At 43.3% G+C, this 15,181-nt stretch overlaps 1 protein-coding gene across 4 annotated transcripts in view; it reads left to right on the forward strand.

The window, feature by feature from the left end:
* Positions 1-15,181, forward strand: part of FYB1 (FYN binding protein 1) — a 181,338-nt gene that overhangs the window by 48,028 nt on the left and 118,129 nt on the right. The window contains exon 1 of one of the 4 annotated variants that reach the window (XM_027520105.1): positions 12,908-13,115. The exons of the other annotated variants lie outside the window; for them this stretch is intronic. The gene's annotated coding sequence lies outside the window, so the exon portion shown is untranslated. Of the gene's footprint in view, positions 1-12,907; positions 13,116-15,181 lie in introns of those variants that run through there. 4 annotated transcript variants of the gene reach the window in all.

Here is a 15,181-nt window from a genome sequence, read left to right on the forward strand (position 1 = left end):
CCCGCTCCTCAGGATCACTCCAAGTGCACAATAATTTTTCTTGTCTGGACTTCTTATTTGGTGCTTGAAATACACTGCCTGTAACAATCATTATACTACAAATTTTCAAAAAACGTGTTGTTGTTCCCCAAATAGCCTTGAGTTTCTTGAGAGTGGAGATTTTGCCTTATTTATCTTTGATTATAAATTCCTTGTAGCCTAAAAAGTACTCAGTACAGATGCAAAAGACTGGCCCAACATTTAGTCCATACATTCCATGTGCCAAGTACCATGCTCAGTGCCTTTGCAAAAATCATCTAATTTAATCCTTGAACCTGAGGCTCAAAATTAAGAAAGGACACATCCAAGATAACACAGAAATCCAAGAGCAACAACAGTTGTGGCTGGAAACTAGAGCTGTTTGGCTCTGAGCCAAACTCTATTGTCTATTTCATCACACTGTCTCCCTTAGTAAATATTTCTTGATTAATAGCTCTCACTCCTCCTCATCTTTATCTTCCTCCTCTCCCTAATCAATATCGATCAATATCATGATATAAAATGAGTATATTTTCCTCTTAAAATGAAAATATATTTGTACAAGATTATGTTGCATTCTTAGTATGGCTAGCCTGGGGCAAGCAGGAATCCCTGTCCTTCCACTAACACTGTAGCAAAGTAATTTCAGATTGCTCTGAGGAGTCTTGGGAATTTCAAGGAGATGAATCCATAGGTTGGAGTAGGAGAAATGAGTTTCTGACACCCCAGCTTCTACTAGAGTGATTTTAACTTATGTCTACTATTAACACAAATTTCATTTAAAAGAAAGTCTTTTACAGCTTTTAAAACTTTTAAAATCAGCTATAGTCCAATCTTGGGCTTCCCTGGTGGCTCAGACAGTAAAGCATCTGCCTGCAATGCTGGAGACCCTGATTCGATTCCTGGGTCGGGAAGATCCCCTGGAGAAGGAAATGGCAATCCACTTCAGCACTGTTGCCTGGAAAGTCCCATGGATGGAGGAGCCTGATAGGCTACAGTCCATGGGGTCACAAAGAGTCGGACACAACTGAGAGACTTCACTTTCACTTTCACTTTCATAGTCCAATCTCAGACCTTGGGTGCTGTGCTGTTACAGGCACCAGTCTCAGAAAGTGGTCAAAATATGGCCTAATTATTGCTAGGTGTCCCATGCTGTAGAGGTCAGAGCAAACACTGATCTAGGCAGGACTACCCCAGAGCCAGCCATATAGCTGTGAAGGGCAAATTCACTTCACCAACTTTATAACTTGAAAGATGCTACAGAAATTGACATGTGCCAAAATATTTCTGCTTTAGATCAGCGATGCCCATATCTGAATGCTTATCCACAGGGCTTGAAAGTGAAAATCACTCAGTTGTGTCTGACTCTGCAAACCCATGGACTATAGAGTCCATGGAATTCTCCAGGCCAGATTACTGGAATAGGTGGCCTTTCCCTTCTCCAGGGGATCTTCCCAACCCAGGGACTGAACCCAGGCCTCCCACATTGCAGGCAGATTCTTTGCCAGTTGAGCCACAAGGGAAGCCCTTGAGATATTACCTTGAGGTATTACCCATATACCTGTTTGGAGAGTATCTCTTCAGCCCTTAGATCACTCACTTTGTATTTCTAAACCTGAGTGCTCTTATCTATAAGATCGACGTGATAATCATTCTTGCACTCATGCTCAGTCGTGTCTTGACTCTGTGCAACCCTATGAACTATAGCCCACAAGGCTCCTCTGTCCATGGGATTCTCCAGGCAAGAATACCTGGAGTGGGTTGCCATTTCCTTCTCCAGGGGATCGTCCCGACCTGGGGATCTAACCCATGTCTCCTGCATTGCAGGTGGATTCTTTACCTGCTGAGCCATCAGGGAAGACATAGCAGTCATATAAGGACTAAATTAGATAATATATAGGAAGTCTCATCTGCCTTGCCCGAAACATGTTAATCCTTCAATAAAACATCGCCATAATTATCAATTTTACAAAGCAGGCCAAACATAAATTTAAAAAGTGCATCTCCAAGAATATACCTCAAACTCACTCCTCTTCGTCAGACTTTAAAGAGTTTAGGGTTCCAGCTGATTCTGCTGAGATTGCCGGTAAACTGATAGGAGAGTTCATAGTTTCTGGTGTCCTTTCATGGGGTTCTGGGTGATGGCTGGTTCCTCCTTGGGCTTTCTCCATTCACACTGCAGAGCCTGCGGGACAAATCAGCTTAGCATCTTGTGCGCACATCCAGCCATCCCACGTGGGAAAGCATAAACTCAGGCCCATCCCAATAAGGCTCATTGTCCTGCTAGTGTTTTAAGTTCTGCCATTAGTAAAAGAGTATCAGTCCTCATCTTCTAAAAGACTCAGCTCCCCATGCCTGAGACCCTAAACCCCAGATTATTTCCATCAGCCCCAGCTGCATACGAGCCCATGAAGCAGGATATTCAGTCCAAACTGAGCCCAGTCTTATGTGGCAGCCATACCCTTCCTCACAGAGAGATGAGACCCTCTGCATGATGTCACCACAAGATAAAACCTCTTTACTATCCTGCTTTATTTTCATGCATTACTAAGGTTTAGAATGGGCCAAAAGAACCCACCTAATTTCATAGTGCGAAAAGGCTGTGTTTAGCTAAAATCCCCAAAGACTCATCAATTGTAGTACTAGAACTGTGTTTTAAAATTTTATTAGCTTCCAAAATCAAAAAAAGAGGGAACATTACATCATAAGGGAGGGATCTTGCTTTATGAGCTTCCAGAGTCAGAAAAAAGAAAAGGGAAATTATATCATACATAAGAAAGATCTCACACATTTTCTGCCTTGTATTTTCCTTTCATAACCTCTTTATTTAACTACTGGGAAATTAAGGGGAAACTCACCATATCAAAAAACATTGACTCTAGTGACTTAAAATTAAAATCTGTGGTTTTTCATCTTCAGGAAAATGAGAGCTTATACTTCTACTTCTGCTTTCTTCAGTTCTGTAGGCGACAACAATTCCAAAGTTTTCATGTCCAGGACATGAAACACTTTCGAGAGGTAGAAGTAATATTTTGCTTTGTTTATTTTTGAGAAATGTTTAAAATAGGGGGAGGGGGGAAGCACAAAGAAGTATACAACAAACACCAATGGATCCATAACCAAGACTTTTGTTACATTTGCTTGAAGTCTTTTTTAATATGTAAAGAGTAAACTGTATACAGAAAGTTGAAATCAGTCATCATTCCTCCTCAGGCCAATTTCCCACTATGGCTTCCCAAAGACAGTCTCCATCATGATTTCACTGTGATTCTCTACCCACCAAGGTCAGTGCTGGCTTGTCCTGACTTGTGTGGCCAGGATCCCAAATCCCAGAAGATGGAGATGATAATTCCTCCAGTTAAGAGTCACCCACTGCTGCTCACTGGATCTTTCGCCTCATATCCTGATCTGGTCACTCTAGGCTCTGTGTGTATCAAGAACAGACACAGCCTACATGGCAAGTCCAAGCCTTCTGTTCTCTACTTCCCATTTGGCCTCCTCAAGGTGAAAGGTGAAAGCTTTCCCCAACAAAAGACACTGTAGGTCAGTCTTGTTGGATTTAAGAGACACAAACCTGCAAGAGAATCCAGGAGAATTTCGAGTTCTTGACCTCCATCTCATGAATTGCAAATAAAATGCCTCCTCTGGCTAGGGAGGTGATTTTAATGATTAAGTATGCATGCCTGCATGGTAAGTCACTTCAGTCATGCCTGATTCTTTGTGACCCTATGGTCGGTAGCCTGCCAGGCTCCACAGTCCATGGGATTCTCCAGGCAAGAGTAGTGGAGTGGGTTGCCATGCCCTCCTCCAGGGGAATTTTCCTAACCCGGGGATTGAACCTGTGTCTCTTGTGTCTCCTGCATTGGCAGGTGGGTTTTCTTTACCACTAGCGCTACCTTGGAAGCCCCATCTAAGTGTAAGCTGTGTGTGCGCGCTCAGTTAGCTTCAGCTGTGGCCGACTCTTTGCAACTTTATGGACTATAGCTTGCCAGGCTCCTCAGTCCATGAGATTCTCCAGGCAAGAGTTCTGGAGTGGGTTGCCATGCCCTCCTCCAGGGGATCTTCCCAACCCAAGGATAAAGCCTGTATCTCCTGCATTACAGGCAGATTCTTTACCACTGAACTACCAGGGAAGCCTCCTGAGTATAGTTATAGCAAATCACAGAAGCTCAGTGAAACTTCAGTTAATTTTTGAATCAGGTTTTCAGACTCTTCAAGGAAAGCCATAAATCTGAATAATTATGTCAAATCACTCTAGTTTTTACATGTTCCTCTTCAGCTAGACTCACCCAGTTGTTAACTTTTTGCCACGTTTTATGTATATGTATGCTACCTCCCGTGTAGCTCAGTTGATAAAGCATCTGCCAGCAGTGTGGGAGACTTGGGTTCAATTCTTGGGTCAGGAAGTTCCCCTGGAGAAGGAAATGGCAACCCACTCCAGTATGGGATCGCAAGACTCGGACATGACTTAGCACTATCTTTCTTTCTTTCTATGTATATGTATAAATGATTTCCTGAACCAACGAAAGTAAGTTATGCAAATCATGACAATTCATCTCTAGAAATTTAACCGTGTATCTCCTAAGAATAAGCGCCTTCTCCATTTTTAACTATAATCACACCTAAGAAAAGTAGCAATTTCTTTATCATTTAACTGCCCATATGAAAATTTCTCCAATTACCCCTGCATTATTTTATACATTTTTTTGTTCAAATCAGAATCCAGTCAAGATTTACATATTGTATTTCATTGTTATGTCTCTTTGGTATTTTTAATCTAGAAGAGTTCTCCTACCCTCTTTTTTTTTTTAATTTTTATTGGAGCATAGTTGCTTTACAATGTTTTGTTATTTTCTGAACACTCTTGTACGTAAATTGCAGCAAGATCTTTTTTGACTCACCTTCTAGAGTAATGAAAATAAAAACAAAAATAAACAAATGGAACCTAATTAAACCTAAAAGCTTTTACACAGCAAAGGAAACTGTAAACAAGATAAGACAACCCTCTGAACAGGAGAGAATGTATGCAAATGATAAGGGATTCATTTCCAAAATAAACAAACAGCTCATGCAGCTTAATATCAGGAGCTTCCCCGGTGGCTCAGTAGTAAAGACTCTGCCTGTAATGTGGGATACCAGGGTTCAATCCCTGGGTCAGGAAGGTCCCCTGGAGGAGGCCAAACCCATTCCAGTACTCTTGCCTAGAAAATCCCATGGATTGAGGAGCCTAGCAGGCTACAGTCCATAGGGTCATAGGACACGACTGAAGTGACTTAGCATGCACACATGCACAGCTCAATATCAAAAATACAAACAACCCAATCCAAAAAATGGGTGGAAGACCTAAATAGGTACTTCTCCAAATAAGACATAAAGATGGCTAAGAGGCACATGGAAAGATCCTCTTGTGTCCTTTTAAACTATTTTTAATTGTTAGTAACAAATATGATTTATATAAATTTGTGTATGTGTGTGTACACACCCACACACTCACTCATAGGCAACAAAAGCAGGTCCACAGGTCAGCTTCATACTGTGTGGGGGGGGGGTGGGGGAAGGGGGTGCATCTCTGTACCCAGGTGTAGTCTGTCAAAGGTCCCACTTCCAAAAGCAGAGTCAATATGGTCTGTCTTGGCCCATATTATGGGCCTCCCTCGTGGCTCAGTGGTTAAGAATCTGCATGCAATGCAGAAGACCCAGATTCGATCCCTGGGTTGGGAAGAACCCTTGGAGAAGGGAATGGCAACCCACTCCAGCATTCTTGCCTGGAAAATCCCATGGACAGAGGAGCCTGGCGGGCTACAGTCTATGGGCTGCCAAGAGTCAGACACGTCTGAGCAACTAACACTGGTCCATGTTAGTGCATTCGATTATCAGGTACGGAAAGACAAAAAAAAAGGAAATAGAATTCCTTTTCTCACTGCTATTACTGGAAGGTCTTAGCACTGCCTCTGTGCTAAACTCTGAGGAGGAGGTGGATGAGAAACACTTGGAAGAAGAATCTAGTTACAAATGCCCGTGGCTGGGCTCTACCCCAAACCTACTCAATCTGGAATTTCACTTATTTTAAAAACACCTCCAGCTATTAGTCTGAATATTAAAGTGTGAGGACGACTATTCTATAAACAGATAAATTAAGAATTGGACCCTAGCCCTGGCAAATTCTAGTGAAACTAAACCATAAAATGTTATCACTGACGCAATAAATCCTCTTGAAGCCCAGAGGGAAGATCAGAGAAGGCTTCATTGGGGGACATGGATTCTGAGTGGAGTTCAATGACGATATGGGTTAATCAATGAAGAAGGAGGGGGAAACCTCTGGAAATGAGAGAAGCAGATGCTCTGCCATGTGACATCCTACAGATTTGGCAAAGAGGATGAAGGAGAGTCTCATCTCATCCATGGTGAAGGGTTTCCATTTTTTTTTTCCTGAAGGATTGGAGAGCCACTGAAGGGCTTTAAGCAACCATGATCCAGTGGATCAAGGAAGAGCATGTTCGACAGGCCTGAGAAGAGAGGATTGGAGGCAGAGAAATTCCATAAGAGGCCACTGAAGCTACAGAGGCAGGAAGTGAGGGAGGCAGTGCACTGGGGCAGGAGCCGAAGGGCTCAGGATAGCGAAGCACCAGGATGCTCGGGGAGATGTGGACCTGGGAGTCAGAGAAAGGAGGCTAAAGCTGTTTCTGGGCTCTTGATTCAGTCTCCTGTGAATCGGTGACTGTGGTGCCTGTTGGACATTTAGGTAATAACGTTCCTTAGGTGGTTACCTGGTCAGGAGAGCCGTGGTGAGAGCCTCAGACCCAGGAGAGGCGATGCAGTGAGCTCAGAATGGGGTGAGGAGATGGCTGTGGATCAGACAGAGGGCGTGGCTGGATTTGCCTGTTAAAGAAAGCAAGTGGTTAACCCATTTGAATGGGTGGAACCAACCACAGGGGATGCGGGTTTTGTTGCTGCTCTGGGTCCTTGGCCAACATGCTCTCTCCAGTGGTCTCTTTCCTCTTCTCCAGTGGTCTCCTAAGTGGAGGACCCTCCAAAGGAGGGTTCAAGACAGTTTGTTGAAAATGAAGAGAAATTGTTATACATACTATACTTTTTTTTTAAATCTCACCTTTTTTACTTTTGTTTACATTTCGTAATGGATAAAGTGAATTCCCAAAGTAATGTAGATGGATGGATAGGTAGATAGATATCACTAATAAATAACCAGATATTAGGAGCACATGCTGAAATATATATTTTTGCTACCTACAACAGTGAAAAATCTTGAATGACCACTTTTCTGCATGACACAGCTCAGGAAAGGACTCAAGAAGGAGATGAGGGAACACGGGTGAAGGTCTTGCCGGCCCACTGCTCAGAGATCACTGGCCTCTTTCCAGTGGTTCTGCTCACTGATAGAACCCCAGGTGACAGAAAAACTTGGAAGGTGTTCAAGTCCCCTGCCTTTTCCTGTTTTGAACATATGTTTAGAATCTTAGACACTCAGTGTTGGAAGAATCTTTGAGGTTGATTAACTCGTTTTCTGCTTCCCTGAGAAGCAAAAAGAAAAAGGCAGGTTTGAGAAGAAATTTGGGGTCTGAGGGAGAAAAAGGAGAAGAAAGTGGAGAAAAGCCCCCCTTTCTTCACACATTAACCTAGAACTGGTCCTGACTCTTGCAGGTTATATTGTTTTTCTGGTTCTCTGACTTGTGTGCAGGCATTTTGGGGGGCGGGGAGGAAGGGTGGGGTTGGGAGTTAGCTGTTAAAGTCAAGAAAAATAAGCAGAACCTGTTTCTTGACTTGCCTGCTATGTGATCTGCTCTCATCCTAACTGCCAGTGTGTCTGGGAGTAGAGTGGTTTCTGACGGCAGGCGATGAACTCACTCCAGGAATACCCACCTTTGACCACCTGTGATCGTACGTCATTGGCTCAGGGACAGAACTCCTGGTGCCCAGGCGTATGTTGTCAGCAGGGCAGCCCCGAGCTTTGGATTCATTTGTGCCTCATCTTGTGCTCCTCAGTGTGGAGCAGAGCGAGGCTCGGACTCTCCTGCCAAAGGCACTCATGTGCTAAGCAAGCAGAAGGTAGAAGCCTGGGCCATCTGTCTTCACACTACACCCAGACCCTCCTGGGAAAGGAAGCCTTGGGATTGTGCGAAAGCCCAGCTTCAGGCCAAATCGTTTTCACTCCCAAACACGTTCTGACTTGTGTTCTGAGTAAATCTCAAGAGGCTTTAAAAGACACAGCAGAGTCAACACAGACACCAGAACCAGAATACCTCTCCTTGAGACACAGCAGGACTGGCCCTTGGCTTTGTGTCACTCACTCTTCTCAGAACTAGACTGTGGAGTTCATCATTTTTTATTTATTTTTATTTATTTTTAATTGGAGGATAATTGCTTTATAATGTTGCATTGGTTTCTATTGAGAAAAGTGAAAGTGTTAGTCATTCAGTCATGTCCGATTCTTTGCAATACCATGGACTGTACCTCTGTCCATGGGATTCTCTGGGCAAGAATACTGGAGTGGGTTGCCACTTCATTCTCCAGAGAATCTTCCTGACCCAGGGATCGAACCCAGGTCGAATCTGCAGGCAGATTCTTTACTGTCTGAGCCATTTTTATTAATTCTGCACAAAAACATGAATCAGCCATAACTATATATATTTATATATGCCCTCTCTCTGTAGCCTCCCACCCTCCTCCCATCCCACCCCCCTAGGTCATCACAGAGCATCAGGCTGGGCTCCCTATGTTAAATAGCAGATTCCCACTGGCTACCTATTTCACACATGATAATGTATATATGTCAATGCTACTCTCTCAATTAGTCCTAACCTCTCTTTCCCCTGCTGTGTCCATAAGTCCATTCTCTCTGTCTGCGTCTCTATTCCTTCCCTGCAAATAAGTTCATCAGTATTGTTTTTCTAGATGCCATAAATATGCATTAATATACAATACATCATTTTTTTTTAAACTGAGGGACAATAAGAATCATAACTGCTAAAGTGTAACAACAATAATACACACAGTATTTTAAAGTATTTAAGGGACTTCCCTGGTGGCTCAGTGGTAAGGAATCTGCCTGCCAATACAGGAAACATGGGCTCCATCCCTGGGTTGGGGAGGTCCCCTGGAGAAGGAAATGATAACCCACTCCAATCTTCTTGCCTGGGAAATCCCATGGACAGAGGAGCCTGGCAGGCTACAGTTCATGGGGTCTCAAAAGAGTCGGACATGACTTAGCAACCAAACAACAATAAAAACATTTTAATTTAGAATCAGAAAAGCACGCTTGCTCACAGGCTATACATATAAACAGGGCAGTGCTATAGGCGGTGATTACCAAATGGAGATAGGGTAAGATTGCTCAGCCTGGGGTAGAGGTGACGATGGGATGAGATAGGGATAGTAGAAGAATGTGCCTGGATTACAAAGACAGAAATTCTGATATCCTAACTAGGTATTGCTGCTGCTGCTGCTTCTAAGTCACTTCAGTTGTGTGCGACTCTGTGCAACCCCATAGACGGCAGCCCACCGGCTCCTCTGTCCCTGGGATTCTCCAGGCAAGAATACTGCAGTGGGTTGCCATTTCCTTCTCCGAACTAGGTACTGCTACTAGAAATAATGAGTTGAGAAAGCTGAATTCCTCCATTCTCATCACATTACCTCCCAACTCACTAATTTTCCTCCTGTAGTATTTTATTTCCTGGTGTTGCGCAACAAAATTGCCCAGGATGGGGAAGAAAAAGCCTGGTATTCAAGTGCACAAAGAATGAGCTATTCATTGAATCCTTCATCATTTGCTTAGAATTGTTCTTGCTGGGGGAGGAGCAGAGGGCTGAACATGTATTATAACATCCAGAAGCACTGAGGTGTTAGCTATGATTCTGTAGCAAATGCAATGTAAGAGCAAACATGTGATTTAAGAAATTTTTAAATGATTGTAATTTATGGAAAGCTTTAGGGAGGAGGTACAAAAATAAGGAAAAATAGATATTCAAATACAAACCCCATGTTACATTACTGATTTCTTTTTTTTTTTAGTTTAGTTTTATTTATTTATTTTTAATAGAAGGATAATTGCTTTACAGTATTGTGCTGGTTTCTGCCAAACATCAACATGTCATTATTGGTTTCTTAAAAAAAAGAAAATTGTACAACGAATTCTTTCAAACTCTACCTTCTGTTAATGCCATCTCAAGATGGACTATATGTGAAGAAAAATAGGCACCTCTTATCTTGTATTATTTCCTCTAAATGAAGAGGAAAAATACTACTGCTATATGATGTCTTGAAAGCCTTATATTAATTTTCTGGCTCAGAAAATTAGCTATATATACCAAGAGCACATGGTAAAAGAGGTTTACACCAGAAACAGTGGTTTTGCTCTTGCACTTACTGATTACAAGCTACATAAGATAGAGGAGGGAAAGGAGACACAAACAACTTTTTTATCATCATTATTATGTTATTGTTAGCAAATAATAATATATTCTTGCACATATTTTCCTTTATAAGGACTTTATAAAAATATGGGGGAAATTGAGTGTTTATTATTACATAATGATAAGCTCATCTCAAGTAAGATAGATTTGAGTAAGTATCTATACTTCCCTGATTTCAGGAACAAATAATCATGTTACTAAACTGACTTCATGGCTTTTTATTATGAAATCTTCAAACCTATTCACACACTATCAGCAAGCACAGTTACCCTCCAAATCCAATCAAACATTCAATTTTTAAAATATAATCTTTCTAAATGTGTATATTTCTTCTCATTTGGAAAGCTAAATTTATGTCTACCCCTCAGAGGCAGACACTGCTACACATCTTTTCCTGAGATAAATGCATTAAAAAAAGCATCCGCCCCAAAAAGCCATCCTCGGCCTCTAATAAATTAATTCATTTCACAATGTTTATAAAGTGCCTTCTGTGTGACAGACACGTATATACCAGAAACTTGGATTTAAAGACAAAGAAGCCACAGTCCACCCTCAAAGAGCTCAAGGTCTAGAGGGAGAAACAGATTCCAACTAAAAGCACTGAAGACAAAGGAAAGCCGGCCGCCTTCTCCGGTCTTTAGGGACTGAGGTTAGACGTGATCAATCTACACGGGGCTTTGGGGCACTAGCAGGAGTGAACCAGAAAGAAAAGAGAGGGAGTATCTTCCAAGAAGACAGGGCACGTTCTGGGTCATGGCAGATTTTGTTTCGTTTTGCGTATCAGGAAGAAGTTGTTGGGGAGAGGAAACATAAGACTGACTTTTAAAAGTTCACATTTTGGAAGACTTCCCAGGTGGTCCATTGATTGAGACTCTGCACTTCCAAGGCAGGGGACTTAGGTTTGATCCCTGGTCAGGGAACTAAGATCCCACATGCCATGAAGGGCAGCCCAAAATAAATAAACTAATTCAAAAGTTAACATTTTTCTCCTCTTTCTCTCCTTCATAACCATCCCGTAAAATCCAAGGATGGTCAAGGTGCTCCCTAGTGCCAGGATCCAGCCTCCTTCACCTCTGGCTCTGCCATTGCTAGGGCATTAATAAGCCCTAGTTATCAATGAACCTGAACTGCTTCGGCCTGCACAGCCTTCTAGGAGAGAAAAGCATCACAGGCCCAGCTTAAGAGCACTAGGCAGGAGCTCTACAGATCTCCTCCACCTTGATCCCACTTGGCCTGAACTCAGTCACATGGCCACAGCTAGTGTCAAGAGGGGCTGGAAAATATCCTATTTTGTGTAGTTCTATGCCTGGCTGAAAAGCAAGAATTCTCTTCCTATAGAACAGGTGTTGGCAAACTTTTTTCTGCAAAGGGCCAAATAGTAAATATTTCAGACCACACACAGTCTTTGTCAGGGCTTCCCTGATGACTCAGTGGTAAAGAATCTGCCTGCAGTGCAGGAGACTGGTGTTCCATCCCTGGGTGGGGGAGATTCCCTGGAGAAGGAAATGGCAACCCACTCCAGTATTCTTGTCTGGAGAATTCCATGGACAGAGGAGCCTGGCGGACTACAGTCCATAGGGTCGCAAAGAGTCGGACACGACTGAGCAACTATCACTCACTCACTCACAGTCTTTGTCATGTATTATTGTTCTTCTTTTTTGTTTTTCTTACAACTCTTTAAAAATGTGAAACCCATTCTTAGTTTGAGGCTCTGTAAAACAGGTCATAAGTCAGATTGGGCACACAAAGTGTGTCAAGCCTATGGAAGAAAAGAAAATTATTTAAGAAGAAAAGTGCCCATTCCCAGCATGAACTCTACAAGATTATAAACCACTTGGAGGAAGAGATTTGCCTCATTCACCTTTCGAGGCTAGCACAGTGCTTGGTCCACAGAGTAGATGCTTAATGTGGATGAGTGATGAATGAATGAATGAATAGATGGAAGATAGGGGAGATTAATAGCTACCATTTCTTATAATCCCATTTTGTGCCAATGATAGTCTCTTAACATAGATTGTCATTGAAGACCCCATTTTCCCCAGAGCTTGAAAAAACCTCTAGCCAAGAGCAGATGAGTAAATCTGCTGGGTTTTCCACCTGCACCCCCTTAGCTTCCTAGAGTCAAGCAGCCCACTTCACCTCCCAACCACAGATGCAATTGGGTCCCAAATATTAGGGAGAGGACCTCCCTAATCACAGCTCCCTGTCCTTGACCTCCACTGCAGGCGGACAATCCCGGGAGTGCAAGGAGGTTATGGAACCAAAGGCCTTCCAGGTTCCTCCCTTTGACAGCCATAGCGGCAGCAGGAAAGCCTTGACTTGGTTTCACCCTTTTAAATATCACATGCTTGGCGGGAATGTCAGCAGAAGCCTTCAGGCTGAGCAGACACTTTTTAGTTCCCCTCTTCCTCCTCCTTCTTACACAATATCCTGAGGGCATAAGAGGACTTTTCTTGTCTAAATCAGCCTGGTGGGGTGGAGTGGGGTGAAGCGTGGATCACTCAACCGTTCCCCTGGACGTCTCCTTGCCAGGGCTCAGAAAGTGCCACAGGGCTTGGACTCTCCATCCTGAGCAGACACAACAGCCCAAAGTGAGGAGTGGTCCAGTCCCTGGCCCCTGGAAGACCTCCTCAATGAGACCACCCTCCCACTTCATTCTGCAGGAGTCAGGTAACAGCTCTGCCCAGGTTTCCTCTTTCAAATCAACATGGGATTTTTTTTTTTTTTTTTTTCCCAGCAGGAAAACGTACCGCCTCCAAATTCTGGCAGCACAGATTGTGCTGGCTGGAATCATTGACAGAAAGGCATGTTTTGTTGGCAAACAGCAGGAGAGGTGGACATCAGACACCACAGCTCAGTTTCATTGTAGCCAGAGGGTGATAAGCAGATAAAAATGTGTCTGTCATTTGCTCTAGATGGGGCTTCTCATACATGGCTCTTCCAACGTCTGCTGTTGCTAGCGTTAAATGAAGTCTTGCAACAAAACCGGAACCACAGTCCTAATTGAGCACAGATGATTGATTTCAGTCTTGGCTCCTGACAAGCCTGGTCTTACACTTTTGATGAAGAGGAGCAAATTTCATTTTTTTCCCCAAAGCTTAAGAGCTGACCGGAAGTGGGGGTTCATGTGAAATTCCTACACAGACTAGGGAAAGGGGGCCATGCTACCATCAACCCTGCCTTCTAAAAGGAATTCTGACAAAGTGGGACCAGTGACAAGGGCTACAAGTCATCTGAGGAAATCCAAAATTTAGTTGGTGCTTTTGTCCCTCTTGTATGAATTGGGGTCTCTCATGAAAATATCACAGTGTTTTTTTCCCCACGACACCCCCTTTAACTAAACTTACAATGAGGTAATTAAAATGGACCTCTTACTCTGCCTCCCACCAATGACTCTGGGCCAGTCACCTAACCTCTCTGTGCCTCAGTTTCCTCCGCTGAAACAATGAGAATAAAAATAGTACTTACCTCCTAGGTTTGTTGTGAGTATAAAATTATACACACTTATTGGGTATTAATAGTAATAAGTATTATTAAAGATCACTAATATGTGCTGCTTTTAATATTTTGACATTAGAGATTACTCTGTGTAGAAAAATAGATGGGTTTATGAACATAAGACAAAATCATGCCTTTGCTTTTATGTACAGGCTGAGAGACTGTTGGGAAGGATTTTAGGTTGATTGAAACATGTATATACAAGACAGGACACAAACTTTAGATATTCTGATGCTCCTAGAAATTAATGATAAATGAGGGGCAGGAGGACTAGATGGTTCCTTTCAATAAAACTATATCTTTTAAAATGCTCCATTAAAGATGATTATGAATATCAATGGAATTTTAGTGTAAATTCATGGGACATTCTGGAGAAGTTCGACTTCTGTTTCAAACAGAAATGTCTGGCAAGGACTCCATTTATCTTGGAAAATTATTTTAAAAGTTCAAATCCATGCTTTCTGCTTGTTATTTCCATCCATTTAACTACCAGCTCACTTCAAAGGCTTCCCAGCTCTTGGAGGAATCCAGAGGCCCCTGCTCTGGACTCAGCGTTTAGTAAAGCCTGTTTGGGAGGAAATTCTAAAAGCTCCGGCAGCCTCATTGAGTAGTCACACTGCCACCTAGTGGCGCAAAGGCTAAATAAGTGCAAGAGATTGCCTTGAAGCTTGTTCTCGCCTTGTTGCTGCTGCTGCTGCTTCGTCGCGTCTGACTCTCTGCGACCCCATGGACTGTAGCCCGCCAGGCTCCTCTGTCTACGGGGATTCCCCAGGCAAGAATACTGCAGTGGGTTGCCATGCCCTCCTCCAGGGGCAGGACCCAGGGATCGAACCCAGGTCTCCCTCATGGCAAGCAGATTTTTTACCGCTGAGTCACCAGGGAAGCCCTCTAGCCTTCAGTTCAGTTCAGTTCAGGCGCTCAGTCGTGTCCGACTCTTTGCGACCCCGTGTATCGCAGCACGCCAGGCCTCCCTGTTCATCACCAACTCCCAGAGTTCACTCAGACTCACGTCCATCGAGTCAGTGATGCCATCCAGTCATTTCATCCTCTGTCGTCCCCTTCTCCTCCTGCCCCCAATCCCTCCCAGCATCAGAGTCTTTTCCAATGAGTCAACTCTTCGCATGAGGTGGCCAAAGTACTGGAGTTTCAGCTTTAGCATCATTCCTTCCAGAGAAATCCCAGGGCTGATCTCCTTCAGAATGGACTGGTTGGCTCTCCTCGCATCCAAGTCACGTTTT

Source organism: Bos indicus x Bos taurus, chromosome 20 (assembly GCF_003369695.1).
Source record: "Bos indicus x Bos taurus breed Angus x Brahman F1 hybrid chromosome 20, Bos_hybrid_MaternalHap_v2.0, whole genome shotgun sequence".
NCBI classification, from domain to species: Eukaryota; Metazoa; Chordata; class Mammalia; order Artiodactyla; family Bovidae; genus Bos; species Bos indicus x Bos taurus.